We start from the raw sequence: 14,441 nt of genomic DNA, 5'->3' as shown, positions 1-14,441 counted from the left end.
AGAAAGCTTTCCCTGAGCCCTCCTGTCCCATCTGGGTTCCGCTCCCCTTTGCTCCCTGAGCTCCGAGCAGGACACTGTCAGAGCACTGCACCATATGGATGAGTGTGTCTCTGCCTCTGGTCCAGACTGTGAAACACGTGAGCACAGGCTGCTGGGGAGTGAGCCCTCTCGTCAAGGGATATATCCTTGCATAACAACAGATGCTGCTGAACTGCCTTCTGAGGAGGGCGGGTTGGGGCACCAGCAGGGCTTGTGGAGGCAAGTTTGGAGCCAGAGCAGAATTGCTTGAGACGGGAGAGTCCACGGGTAAGGGGCTCGGGCAAGACGAGGACGTATTAGCATCCTGTTGCTGCTGAAACAAATGGCTGCAAATTTAGTGGCCTAAACCAACCCAAATTTATTTTTACAGCTCTGGAGGTCAGAAGTGTGAAACAGGCTGCACTGGTCCAACATAGTTCTCTCTGGAGTCTCTAGAGGAGACTCCATTGCCTCGCCTGTTCCAGCTTCTAGAGGCCACCTAATTCCTTGGCACATGGCCCCTGTCTCTTTTTTCCATCTTTATAGCTATTTCCCGTCCTCATATCAGATCACTCTGACAGCCACTTCTGCCTTCCTCTTCCACTTCTTACAACCGCCGTGATAATCTAGGATAACCTCCCCATCTTGATGTCAGCTCGCTGATGACCTTACTTCCATCTGTAACTTTAATGCACCTTTAATCTACGGGTTCTGGAGATTAGCATGTGGACACGTGGGTGGGGCGGACATCATTCTGCCTACCACCTTGCTGTACCAGTGTGGCGGGAAGGAGCCTGGGGATAAACATGTCCGATGGGTTCGGGTGAACATCTGTGGGGTGTGCGTGTCCTCTGTATTTCTTACAAAAGCTCCAGCACTTGGACACTATGTGTATTTTCCTTGGGCACACAGACTCTTGCTTCAAGGATTGGCCCGAGGAACCCAGGGTTCCCACAACAGAAAGAGCCGAAGGCTGGGTCACAATATGTATTCGTTCACTCAGCCTGTATGCGCCGGGCGAGGTGTGCAGCCTCACAGCCCTCAAGCCGTTCACAATCTCCTGGGGGCGGCAGGTGTACAAACAGGTAAGATCACTCGAGGGTAGGAGGGTCAGTCGTGAGGATCTGCACAGGTGGGGCACAGAAGAGGCCGTCCACGTGGTCTGGAGGCAGAGGAGGCAGGAAGACCTGAGGAGATTGCACCTGTTCCGCATCTGAGTTTTGAAGGATGAATAGGAAGGAATTCGCCAGGTGAAGACGGGAAAGTGTATTCCCGGCAGCCTGGACTGACTGTCAGAGCGAGAACGTGGAGATAAGGGTACAAGCCAGCACGAGGAGTGTGTGTGTGTGTGTGTGTGTGTGTGTGTGTGTGTGTAACTGTGAGCACTGGTCCTGGCACATCAGTGGCACTCGGGAAATATTTCTGGAAGGAGTACTTCAGTGTTCATGCTGTCCTGTCTGTGTTTCTAGGCAGGTTGTGGCCCTGCCAACATAACTGAATAGGAGACACCTCCTTTTGCAGAAGTCCCCCCGCCCAGGGTTGCCACGACTTACCCGAGAAGTTTTTCAGGGTGTCTCATTAGGAAAAAGGGGAAGGTTTATTTCATATCTGATCTCCAATATAAGAATAACTCTTCATATCTGAGGAAGAATGCTTCACACTTTACTGAATCATTTGTAATGTCTCAACTGATCCTTTCTTTTTTTTTCCCCAGCTGGAGAAACCGAGGCTCAGAGAATTGGCAAACCTTTCCCAAGGTCCCATGGCCAAGGTCCCCCAGCTGGAATCCAGCACACCTGCTTCTCAGGCAGGCCCTGAGTGGCTGCTGATTGCTGGGTCCCCTTCCATCTGGTGCTGACGCAGCTGGGAGCTGGGCCCGGGTTGCCTAGTGCTGCCCGGGACTCTTCTCCCCCTCTTCCCAAAAGGGTTTTCCTGGAGGTGGAAGTGGGTCCTGCAGCCCTAGAGGGTGTGCATTGTTCAGCTGCACCTGGAGGGTGAGCTCATGTCAGCAGACAGAGCAGGGAAGGCAGCACCAGGCAGGCAAGGGCCTGAGCAGTTCCGTTGGCCCAGGTCCCTGCCTCCACCTTTGCCTCCTCTTCCCGGGACTGGGTCCTTTCCCTGAGTCCTGGGCCGACAGTCAGGAGGCCAGGGACCCAGTGAGGCCAGGAAAGTCCCTCAGTTTCCCTGTCGGAAAATGAAGGTTGAGTTAGATTGGGGTTTTCCTGTCTGTTGAACACCACTCCTACAGAACATTCTCCAAGAAAAGGGTTGCATGGTCAAATGAGGGAAAAGCTGGTGAGCTCTTCTGCTCCGGGACTTTCACAGTGCACAATGACATATTAAAGGCTCTGAGAAGTCCTGAAACAAAGAAACCCAAGGTAGCCAGGGTCTCTCACTTGGCCTTTCTCACACTCCTGTCCTCACAGTGTCCCACTGAGCACACAAATGTTGGCACAGATGGTCTCTAAGGTCCTCCTCACCTCTACTCCCCAAATGTAAGCTCCTTGAGGCAAAGGTGTATTGTTGATACTTGTCATATGTTTTGGCTATCTGGCACCCCAGGCCCCCTCTTTGTTGTGAGAGAATCACATATGAATCTTGGAGGGAAGCAGAGAGGCCTCCCTTTGCAAGATATGTCCTCCTCTCCCTTTCTGGCAGCTCGGGTGGGGGTGCGTGATCTAGGCTCAGGACTGAATCCAGAGAGAATGACCCAAAGACAAGGGACAGCAGTGGGTTCATTCAGAGAGGCCGAGCCTGCAGGCAGAAGGGACGGGCACTTGTGGCAGGATTCTGTGTGGATTTTCTGCCCACCGTGTCATCTCAGCGGAAGCTCCTGCTGTTGAGCTTTTCTGGGTTCTCAGTGGTTCTCTGAGCCTCAGTTTTCAGTCTTCCTATTACTACTGTACATTCCCCCAATAATTTTTCCTACATATGTTCGCCAGAATTGTTACTACTACTGACAACCAGGAATCTTGGCTGAGCACATAGTAGGTGCTCAATAAATATTGGTCAAATGAGTCCATACAACCCATTTCTGACCCACGATTGAGCTCACTTTCCTATTTCCAGCAATCTAATCCAATTTGGTCTAGTTCCGCAGCTCCTGAGTACAGACCCTATGTGAGATGATGCAGCAGGGGAATTCAGATGGGGTCACATGCCATCTCTGTCTCCCAGGACCCCTAAGTCTGTGGAGGGAGACTGACCTGTGCCAGCACAGAGGACCTGACACCGTCTGCAGGCAAACAGAGAGTCTTGCTAGCTGAGGAGACCTCCTGGACTGGAGCACCTGGCCTGGGTCTTGAGGAATGGTTAGGTCAGGATGCGAGGGAGAACGTTCCAGACTAAGGAAACAGCACGAGCCAGGGGAGACCGGCGAGTCTGGAGCATGCAGGCCTGGTCTGAGTACAGCAACAGGCAAGGCCCCAGAGTCCATGCTGAAGGACTGGCTTTTACTCTGTTAGTTGTGGGAGTCACTGAAGTGTTGCGTAGGAGTGGGACATGATGACGGCCTGGAAGGCAGTTTGGCACCACAGGAAGGGCCTGGGTCTTGGGACCAACAGCCAGATGTTGCCACCGAGGAGCTATGGCTCGGGCAGGTCGCTTCCTGAGCCTCAGTTCCCTCAGCTGTAAAAAGGCTCATGATAAATCTCAGTACAGTCATTGCCAGGCTTTGAGACATACAGATCGAAACTACTTAGGGTAGTTTCATCATCGTAGTATCATCATCAGACCCCGTGTGAGAAATACGAGCCCCTTCACTAGATGGACTCCCCGAGCGTAGGGATTGTGCCTTTTATCTGGTCATCCTTAGCACAGCTGCTGGCCCCAAGTAGATGCGGGGTGGCACTGTTTGATGAAGATGGAAGGACCGAGCGTGGTAGGTGGTGTGGAGGGCGGGATGGTGGGGTGAGACTCCCGGTCCCCGTGATGATGAGGTTGGGGAATATAAGTGAGGTTCAGTGGGGTGGAGTCCGGAGCCGACGACCAAGAAAGAATTCTTGAGGCGTCTTTGGTGCAAAATTGGTGGTTTATTAAAGCACGGGGACAGGACCCGTGGGCAGAAAGAGCTGCTGCCCCGGGTTGTGAGAGGTGGCTGATTATATACCATGGGGTTGGGGGAGGTGAGGGAAAAGGGAGGCTGAGAAAGCACTTTCATATGTCAAAGAAGACTCACAGGACACTGGAGGCCCCACCATCGTCAAGCCAAGGCTGTCCACACTATCGCTGTGTCCCTATCAATGAGCTGCAGGTACCTTCATATGTCAAAGAAGACTCACAGGATTTTGGAGACCCCGCTACTGTCAAGCCAAGGCTGTTTACACGATCACTGTGTCCCTATCAATGAGCTGCAGGTCCTTTCCTTAGTTTTAGGGCAGCCAGGAGTGCTGAGGAATGTTGCATACGTGGGGGGGGGGGGGTGCAGGGTGTCAGCTTCTGCTTTGTCTTCAGCCAGCCTTCTATTCCCTCATCACCCACGCTGGAGAGAGCTGAGAGCCTCGACTCTGCCACGCTTTCACGGCAGGGGCCGAGGAAGAGCAAGACTTCAGAGACCCGAGAGAGTCTTGCCCTGTGCAAAACAGAAAAGAGAGGCTTCTGATTTTGGACGTGCTGGCTTGGAAGCGCCAGATGGGTCCAGGAGAGAGAGATTGGGCTACTTTTGTGTGGATCTAGGAGTTTGGCCCAAAAGTTAAGTACATGGAGAGAGATTTTAGCTCAAAATATGATTAGATTTTTGGGAATAGGCTGCCTCTGAAGGTGATCGGAATCCCCTTGATGGACTTGCATGAGCAGAAGCTGGCCAGCCGTTGGTTGGTCGAAAGGCCAGACCATAATCTACTACCTGGTTGGGTCATGTATGAGTCAGCTTTTTCTGTGTAATAACACCTCAGTGGTATACAACAAGAAGGATGCCTGGCTCACAGGTCGGGGTACACTGGGGTGGGCTAGGCAGCTCTGCTGATCTTGCATATGGGCTCTTTCACATGTCTAGGGGTTGCCGCCTCGGCTGGGATGACGGCCGTGGCTCAGCTCTGTTCCACGTGTCTCATTCTTCCGGGCTAGCGTGTCTTGGCTGTGTCTTGGCTGTGGCAGAGATGCAAAAGAGCAGAGGCAAACATGCAAGGCCCCTGGGGGCCCAGGCTCAATGCTGGCACACTGTCAGTTCTGTTGCATTTTGTTGGTCAAAGCAGATCACGAGGCCAGCCCAGATTCAAGGGATGGGGAAGTAGACTCCCTCTCTTTAGTGAGAAAAGCTACAAAGGCATATACAAAGGCAGTGGGGCCAGGGAGAGGTAAAGCTTTGGAGTCATGAATGCAATGCAAAGTGGGTGGGGATTAGCCTATTGTTTTAAAAGCTGAGTTCCGTGTAAACCTACATTTTGAAACATTTTCCTCAGGGATCCTTGTAAGGCTTGGGGGAGGGTGAATGGGTTAGAAGTTTTCTCTGGACTTTTATAAAAGCCTCTTAACTTAGTATTAATGATGTATTATTAACTTGGCATTAATGATGATAAACACTATTGAGTAGTCTACACATCTGGTGTATTTTAGCTCCCTAGTTAATCCGGGTAAGAACCTTTGAGATGGGCGTTATTACTTTCCCATTTTGTTGGGGAAAAGGGACCAAACCTTACCGAGGTCCAACAATCAGCCTGTCTGACCTCAGGGTCCTGGCTCTCAAACGGGGAGCAGGCAGGAGAGCCCAGCAGGGCAGGTGGACAGAGGATGGGGTGGCAGAAGAGCTTGAGATCCAATCTGGGGTGATGGGCACTCTGAGGTGGCTCAGAGTTTGAGATCCTGGAAGCAGAGTCGTACTGAGTGTTGAGGCTACCCCAGGCGGGTCTGGGCCTCTGTGGCCAAGGTGTGGGCTAAGGAACACTCATCTACTTCTTCTTTCGACTGCTAACTGCTGAGTACCTCTCCTGTTCCAGGCACTGCTCTAGGTGTGGGGGACACAGCAGGGAAGAAGATGGACCAGGTGTCTGCCTTTTTGAAGTTTACTCTCCCGTGGAGGGAGACACCAAACCCGTAAGCAAACCCACAGCACAACTTCAGATAGTGTAAGTGCTAAGGGCCAGGTCTCCATTCAGGGGATTTCCCAGAGGGTTCAAGGTTGTGTTGATGACTCAGTGCACAGGTGAGAAGTCACCTTCCACTGCTCCCTCTGGGTCTGTGTTGTGTAACCATTGGGAGATCGTGGCCCAGAGGTAGACCGGCTGGAGGCCAAGCTTTTTTGGATTGAATTCTCAGGCCAGGGCCCGAGGTGACCTGGGGGCAGGAAGCAGGTGTGGAGTTGGACAAGAGCAGAGCAAAAATAGCGCTGAGCAGTCAGGGGAGATCAGCGAGGATTGTGACATCAGAGAGGTAAGGGTAGGGCCCTGGATTATGTGCGAGAGGATGGGGCCAGACCCCAAGCCTTAGTGAACAGCCTGTGGAACACTTCTTGAACGGGGGGGGGGGGGGGGTCTGGTCTAAGAAACTTAAGGTCCCAGGGATCAGTTCTGACTCCAGCTCCAAATATGGTTGCTTGGAATCATGTGTGAGGATGGGTTTTGAGGCAGCACCCCCCTTCAGTGGAAAAGAGCCCCGATTGAATCAAAATGTCTGTTGTGGATACAGAATGGGAGAGGAGGAGCACAGATAGGACAGCAGTGTGTGGCGGGGGGGGGGGGGGGGGGGCGGGGGGGAGGAGCCGTCCACCTGGGTGGGGGGCTATTTTGTTACTACTATTCTTGAGCATGGCCAGTGCTTGGTGATAATAAAAAGCAGGCTGAGTTTCAGTCAATTTTACTATTCTTTTAAAATTTGCTGCAGACAGTGCAGCCCTTTACTGCCCACACCTGGGAGAGACCACGCGCACCCCCACCCCACCTTGGCGTCCCTCTGCACACATGCAAATGGTAGGGCAAAAGCACAGCAGAGCAGCCCTTTCTGGCGTCTGTTATAAACCCCCAGTGACTGGATGCGTACCGCCTGTTTTCCAAAGACTCGGAATCAGAAGACAACTTGCTATATGGGGCGCCTGGGTGGCTCAGTTGGTTGAGTGTCCGACTCTTGATCTCACCCCAGGTCTTGATCTCAGGGTTGTGAGCTCAAGTCTTGCACTGGGCTTCACACCGGGTGTGGAGCCTACTTAAAAAAAAAAAAAAAAAAAAGATAGCTTGCTGTGTTGAAGTTGGACACATCACTTGAATTTTGAAGGTTTTCCTCATCTGTGCAGTGAAGTGTCCAGCGTCGCATTGTTTGTTTACCTGCATTGGGCACTTTCACTAGTGACTAGATCACCAGGGGTGGTTTGTACAAGAGCTCTTGGGCAGTGAGAGAAATGGTGAAGAGAATTTGGGGATTGATTATATGGCTCCTGGACAGTAATATTTTATTCCCTTTTTTTAAAAAAATTAAATTCAATTAATTAACATATAATGTATTATTGGTTTCAGAGGTTCAGGCCTGTGATTCATCAGTCTTATACAGCACCCACTGCTCATTATATCATGTGCCCTCCTTAATGACCGTCACCCAGTTACCCCATCACCCCCTCCCCTCCAGCAACCCTCTGTTTGTTTCCTATGGTTAAGAGTCTCTTATGGTTTGTCTCCCTCTCTGATTACATCTTTTTTTTTAATGTTTTTTTATTATATTATGTTAGTCACCATACAATACATCCCCGGTTTCCGATGTAAAGTTCGATGATTCATTAGTTGTGTGTAACACCCAGTGCACCATGCAATACGTGCCCTCCTTACTACCCATCACCAGTCTATCTCTGATTACATCTTGTTTTATTTTTCACTCCTTTCCTCTGTGCTCCTCTGTTTTGTTTCTTAAATTCCACATGTGAGCGAAATCATATGAAAATTGTCTTTCTCTGATTAACTTATTTCGCTTAGCATAACACCCTCTAGTTCCATCCATGTCGTTGCAAATGGCAAGATTTCATTCTTTCTGATGGCTGAATAATATTCCATTGTCTATACATACCACATCTTCTTCATCCATTCATCTGTCGACGGACATCTGGGCTCCTTCCATAGTTTGGCTATTGTGGACATTGCTGCTATAAACATTGGGGTGCAGGTGCCCCTTCGGATCACTGCATTTGTATCTTTGCGGTATATACCTAGTAGTGCAATTGCTGGGTTGTAGGGTAGCTCTACTTTCAACTTCTTGAGGAAACTCCATACCATTTTCCAGAGTAGCTGTGCCAACTTGCATTCCCACCAGCAGTGTTAAGAGGGTTCCCCTTTCTCCACATCCTTGCCAACATTTGTTGTTTCTTAAGTTTAGCCATTCTAACTGGTGTCAGGTGGTATCTCATTGTGGTTTTGATTTGTATTTTCCCGATGTCAAGTGATATTGAGCATTTTTTCATGTGTCTGTTGGCCATTTGTATATCTTCTTTGGAGAAATGTCTCTTCATGTCTTCTGCCCATTTCTTGACTGGCTTACTTGTTCTTTGGGTGTTGAGTTTGATAAGTTCTTTGCAGATTTTGGATACCAGCCCTTTAGCTGATGAGTCATTTGCAAATATCTTCTCCCATTCTATCGGTTGTCTTTTGGTTTTATCGACTCTTTCCTTTGTTCTGCAAAACTTTTTATCTTGATGAAGTCTCAGTAGTTCATTTTTGCCTTTGTTTCCCTTGCCTTTGGAGACGTGTCCAGCCAGAAGTTGCTGTGTCCTGGACAGTAATATTAAGACCTTCTCCTCAGGAGCACCTGGGTGGCTCAGTCAATTAAGTGTCCACTCTTGATCTCAGTTTGGTTCTTGATCTCAGAGTTGTGAGTTTAAGCCCCACGTTGGGTTTCCACGCTGGGCATGGAGCCTACTTAAAAAAAAAAAAAAAGACCTTCTCCCCAAAAGGAGGAAATAAATCCTGCCCCTACCTTTTGGAGGGGAAGGTCATGGATGGGGATGGAAGAGAGAGATGGAAGGGAGGAGGAATCCAAGGACACAGTTCTCTCTGGACAGGGTCAGAATAGGTGAGGATGGTGAGGCTTGTTGTCTCTGGGTGGGGTTCAGACCCTGTGGGGTGGGCTGCAGGGGCTGTGGCCCTTAGTGAGAGGTCATCCACTTACTTAGAGCTGAAGACGGGCCCGGGGCGTCTGGGTCCCAGTATGCAGAGGGTGTGGGCATAGTGTGGTCCGGGGGGGGGGGCATTTGTAGTTACAGCTACAAAATGAGGGTGGTGTTCTCTGCTTACTAACATGGCAGAGTCTGTTCGGGCCCCTCTCGTGTGCCCTTGGCACCGACCTTGCACATGTGTCAACTCGTACACCTCCTCCTGAGGGCTTTCTCCGCCTACAGGAGCGTGCTCAGCCCCTCACAGCACGGTCTCAGGGGGCCAAGGTGCCAGCAGCAGCCCTCAGCCAAGGGTGGGAATAGGGGTGGGTAATTATGTCAGCTTCCTTGTATCTCCGGGGGACAGTTCTGTTCTGTCTCCTGGGGTCCCCAGTGAGACTGAATCCCATTTGCCCACAGCTGTCTTGGCCCACTGATACACCTTATGGGGTTTTCCTAGGATCAATTCCTGAATAGACTACTCTGCACTCAAATCCTTACCTCAGGGTCTGCTTTTGGGGGGAATCCCAAACCGAGACATGAACCTAACAGGTCTGTTGTGAGCTTCTTGATAAAAAACGCAGGGTAGCTATGGCAGGGGGCTAATAGTCCCACAGCAGCCCCAGGAAATGAATACAGGAGCCTGTAAGTACTTTGTAAGCTGAAGACCCCCACAAATACAAACGGCTGTGGGGCTTGCTAGGGTGTGATGAAAAGAACGTGGGCTCTTGTCTGGCAGGTGTGGATTTACATCCCAACTGTGTACCAAGAGCTGTGTGGCCTTGGACAAGTCACTCTGCCTTTCTGAGCCTCAGTCACCTCAATTGAGAAAGGCAATGGGGAACAATCCTTCTTATATCTTCTATAGCATTGAAAATGGCAATGCTGGGAAGGGGACTATCACAGAGACTAGCCGAGAAGCAGGTGCCCCATGGATATGTGCACATCTGCTCTCAGAGGTAAGCATGCTGTGCTGCTGCGATGGGACTTGTGGCCTGGCAGCCCGTGTCTTCTCTTCCCAGTGAAGGCGGGCTTGGAGTTGGGTGCTTTGTCCCTGGAGTGGCCAGGAGCTCACTGCCCCCACCCGGACTCTGAACCTGGCATTCTGGCTCGGGTGATCTCCAGGGTGGGCCTGGCCCCCTGCCCCTGCCACTGTAGCCCCAGCTGGCAGCCTGGCAGCCAGGCTTGTCCACGCTTATCAGCTCCTGTGTTTGCTCAGGATGGGTACGGGCCTCCTCCTCCCCCTCAGAAAACAAGAAAACATGTTTTGGCAGTGGCGGGGTGGAGTGGGGTGGCCTCTCTGGCTCCAGGCCCACCCCCCAGCAAGGCCGCCAGCGGGCAGCAGCCTGTTGTTATTGGAGGGATAGCTGGCTCTCCAGCCGCCCGTTTCCTCCAGCTGTCCAAGCATGGCTGGCTGGGGAGGAAGCCCCCGGTCTGTGGGGCCCTAGCCGAACCCCCTGTCACAACAAGGGAACAATGGCCTGGATGGGCTGATGGGTGGGTGGCAGGGCAGCCTTCTCTGTTCCCCGCTCCCATCAGCAAAAGGGACAGGTTGATGGAAGGTCTGCTTCCAGCTCGCCTCTCCCACCCATCTTGTTTTCCACCTTGTCGGGCATACTGTCTCCCATCACGGGGCCAAGGAAAACAGCAGCCTCAGGAAATGTCTCTGGCCTGTTGCTGGGGTTCTGTGGCTCTGGGAGGTAGCAGGCTGGGGGAGGGAACCAGAAAGGGATTGGCATTGCTCAGCCTCCATTACGCCTGGGACTGTAGCTAAGGAGTCATGGTCTGTTTCCCCAGAGCTCCTTGAGGACTCTGTCTCCCTGCATCTTGCGTCTTCAGGACCAGCACGTGGCCGGGAACAGAACAGATGGCAGGAATGTTGTTGACTAAATCAATGGAAGATTGAGCATATGAATAAGTTCAATTTCTAGCTCTGCTACCTCCTGGCTGTGTGACTTTTCGCAGGTTACTTAACCTCTCTGAACCTTACTTATCTCATTTGTAGAATAAGTACTTCATAGAATTGTTATAAAAATGAAATATGCTTCTAGCACTTAAAAAATTTATTTATTTATTTATTTGTTTATTTATTTGAGAGAGAGAGAACATGAGCAAGGGAAGGAGCAGAGGGAGAAGGACAAGCAGACTCCGTGCTGAGCACAGAGCCTGATGAGGGGCCCAATCCCACAACCCTGAGATCATGACCTGAGCTGAAACCAAGAGTTGGATGCCCAACCGACTGAGGCACCCAGGCACCCCTGTGCTTCTAGCATTCTGATTTTTCTCCAGAGGAGTCTGGGACACAATAAAGCCTAAGAGATTCTAACTAGTGTTAGTATATGATTGTTGCCATTGCCGTTGTTGTCAGGGTGTGATTTGGCGGAGGTTGCCACAATATGTGCAGTAAGAGGTCTACAGTTTTGTCTCCGTGGGTATAGGAGGGGAGGTTGAGCAGATGCTATCTCTCCTGGGGCCAGGAGTGCCCCTCCCCACGTGTTCACAGCCCTCTCCATTGTAGGCTGGCTTCGGGAGCCTGGCCAGTCTTGGCAGCCTTTGGGGATGAGGCAAGTAGTTTTGGGGTCCCTGTAGGGCTTAAGCATATCAGAGGCTGTGCAGGCCCCTACCGTCTGTTATCTAGTGTAATCTTCACAACGACCCCGTGAAGAAGACATTAAAGATGGTGACATGGCTGGTAATTTATAGAGATTTGGATCTAGGTCTTAGAAACACCAAGTTGTGTTCATTCTATTATGCCTCCTTGTCTAGAGATAACGACATGCTACTTAGATGTGGGATTTGGCCTAGCAGTGACTTTAGACTCAGAAAGTAAAGATGGAGCATAAAGCCAGGGATGGAAACTGAAGAGCGGGACGCTGAGCCCAGCATGAACTAGGGCTTTTGAGGAATTGTGTTCAGAGTAGGAAGGACAAGGATTGAGCAACACTGTATATGAGTGTATATATACTGGAGTAGCCAGGGTCTCAGTGTCCTCCATGAGATCCCCCCTATCCTCCGGGAAACAGAACATGGAGAACACGGATTCTTTTTTTTTTTCCTATAGAGAGACATTGAGAGACAGAGAGAGAGACAGAGAGAGAGAGAGAGGGGAGTGGTGGTGGGGAGGGGCACAGGGAGGGGGAGAGAGAGAATCTTAAGCAGGCTCCATGCCCAGTGGAGAGCTTGACGTGGGCTCAATGTCATGACCCTGAGATCATGACCTGAGCCAAAATAAGACTCAGGCACTCAACCAACTGAGCCACCCAGGCGCCCTGGCAACCCATTTTTAGTTGCCTTGTCCAGAGGCAACTCATATCACATGCATCCACATTCTAGCAGTAAGAACTAGTTGCATGGTACTACCTAGATGCAAGGAGGCTAGAAATGGGGTCTAGTAGTGTATCCAGGAAGAAGAGACAACATGATTTTGGTGAGCCCCAGCAGGCTCTGCCACAAAAATATCAATAATTTATTTGTATCAATTATCTATCTATCTATCTATCTATCTATCTATCTATCTATCTACCTAACTAATTAACAGTTATTGAACTCTTTCCGTATGTGAGATACTGTGCTAAGCTTTGACCCACCGGGTACAGGCAAGGCACCCTGTGCTCGGGCAGTTGCTCACAGGACTGATGCTTGCTTCATTTAAGTTATTGGGTCTGAACTTGTACGGAAGTATGTAGGTGAGGGGGCTCGGATGGTTTGCGAGCTTTTTGAAATGACCAGAACAAAAAAAGCCTGCCTTATCTTCTTTGATGAAATTGATGCTATTGGAAGGGCTTGTTTTGATGCTGGTGCTGGAGGAGGCGATAAAGTGCGGAGAACAATCCTGGAACTGATCAGTCAGTTGGACGGTTTTGATCCTCGAGGTCACATTAGGTGCTGATGGCCACTGACAGATCTTGACACTTTGGATCCAGTACGATGAGGCCAGGGAGATTGCATAGAAAGATTGGATTTAATTTACCTGATCTAGAAGGTTGGACTCAGATTTTTAAGATTCAGTGAGTGTTGAAAGAGATACCAGATTTGAATTGTTAGCACGACTGTGTCCAGATAGCACCAGTGTCGAGATTAGAAGTGTCTGCACAGAAGCTGGTATATTTGCCATCAGAGCAGGGAGAAAAATTGCTAGTGAGAAGGATTTCTTGGAGGCTGTAAATAAGGTCATTAAGTCTTAGGCCAAATTCAGTGCTACTCCCTACTATATGACTTACAACTGAGCCCTGAAGACAAACACTTCTCTTAATTGGAATCCTAACCTTATTATAGACTTGTTAATAACCATCACACAGGAAAAATGAAAGGGTTTCAAAACTGTATGCTTTCTTCAGATGTCTTTTCTCTGTTGTGCAATAAAAGGTATCTAATATCTAATATCGTTAGGCAGAAAAGCTTATTTACAATGGAGGTTGACTGTTTTCTGATCCACTACCATTTAAGAGTCCCATGTCATGAGGTGCTTCCTTAGACCATGTATGTTCTAGGCCTATGTTGGCTGGGTGATGATTGTCTTCTCCCATCTGCCGAGTGAGGTGGAGCTAATGCATCTTGATCTAAAGCATGCAAAAACTTTCCTACCTAATTTACTCGTAGCAGAGCTGGGATTCAAGTCCAAGTTCGTCAGCTCCATCGCCTATGTTCCTCGCCTTCGTGCTCTTCTGTCCCTTATCAAAATAGCCCATCTAGGCATCTAGGCACAGGACCACATGCGTTTCAATGTTTTATTTTATTTTGTTTTCCTACCACATCAAATAATAAAGCTTTGGTCTCCTTTTTTAAAGTGGAAGAAGTATTTCGTGTATTAGCTTTTGCTTTGCTATTTGAGTTGATTTCAAGTTAATCAAGAAGAATTAGTGATTTTAATGGCTATTGATGTAGTAAAGCAGAAAGAAAAATATATACACATATAATCTAATTTAGAAAATCCAAATTGGTTTCATACAGAGAAGTACTTATTTTCATCGTATAAATTAATGGTTTAAAATTTTGATGAAGGTCCTGCTAGACTTCTGGTCTACAGCGAGGTATTTCTAAAAATAAAGTTGTATTAGGATCCTTAAAAAAAAAAAAAAAAAGATACTATGCTAGGTTCTCTGTAGAGGTCATCTCATTTGACCCTTGTAATAACCCTTGTTGGTTGATACTAATGGAGATGACTTAACTCTTTACAGCTCAAGAAACTAGTAACCATTGATCTGCTTTCTCTCACTGAAGTTTTGTCTTTTCTAGAATTTCAGATACATGGAATCGTAGTGTAGCATCTTTTATGTTTGGTTTTTTTCAGTTAGTGTGTTTCTGAGATGCATCATGTTGTTGGTATGATCAGTTTTTTTTCATTTTAGCCATTCTGGTGGGT

The 14,441-nt window shown here is 49.2% G+C and overlaps 1 pseudogene; it reads left to right on the top strand.

The window, feature by feature from the left end:
• The first annotated feature begins 10,010 nt into the window (after positions 1 to 10,010).
• LOC113268197 (26S proteasome regulatory subunit 7-like) lies at positions 10,011 to 13,847 on the top strand (annotated as a pseudogene).
• The last annotated feature ends 594 nt before the right edge of the window (positions 13,848 to 14,441 follow it).

The sequence above is a fragment of the Ursus arctos genome, unplaced genomic scaffold (assembly GCF_023065955.2).
Source record: "Ursus arctos isolate Adak ecotype North America unplaced genomic scaffold, UrsArc2.0 scaffold_32, whole genome shotgun sequence".
In the NCBI taxonomy this organism is placed as follows: domain Eukaryota; kingdom Metazoa; phylum Chordata; class Mammalia; order Carnivora; family Ursidae; genus Ursus; species Ursus arctos.
The sequence above is the reverse complement of the archived record's forward strand: the minus strand, read 5'-3'. Positions and strand labels throughout refer to the sequence as shown.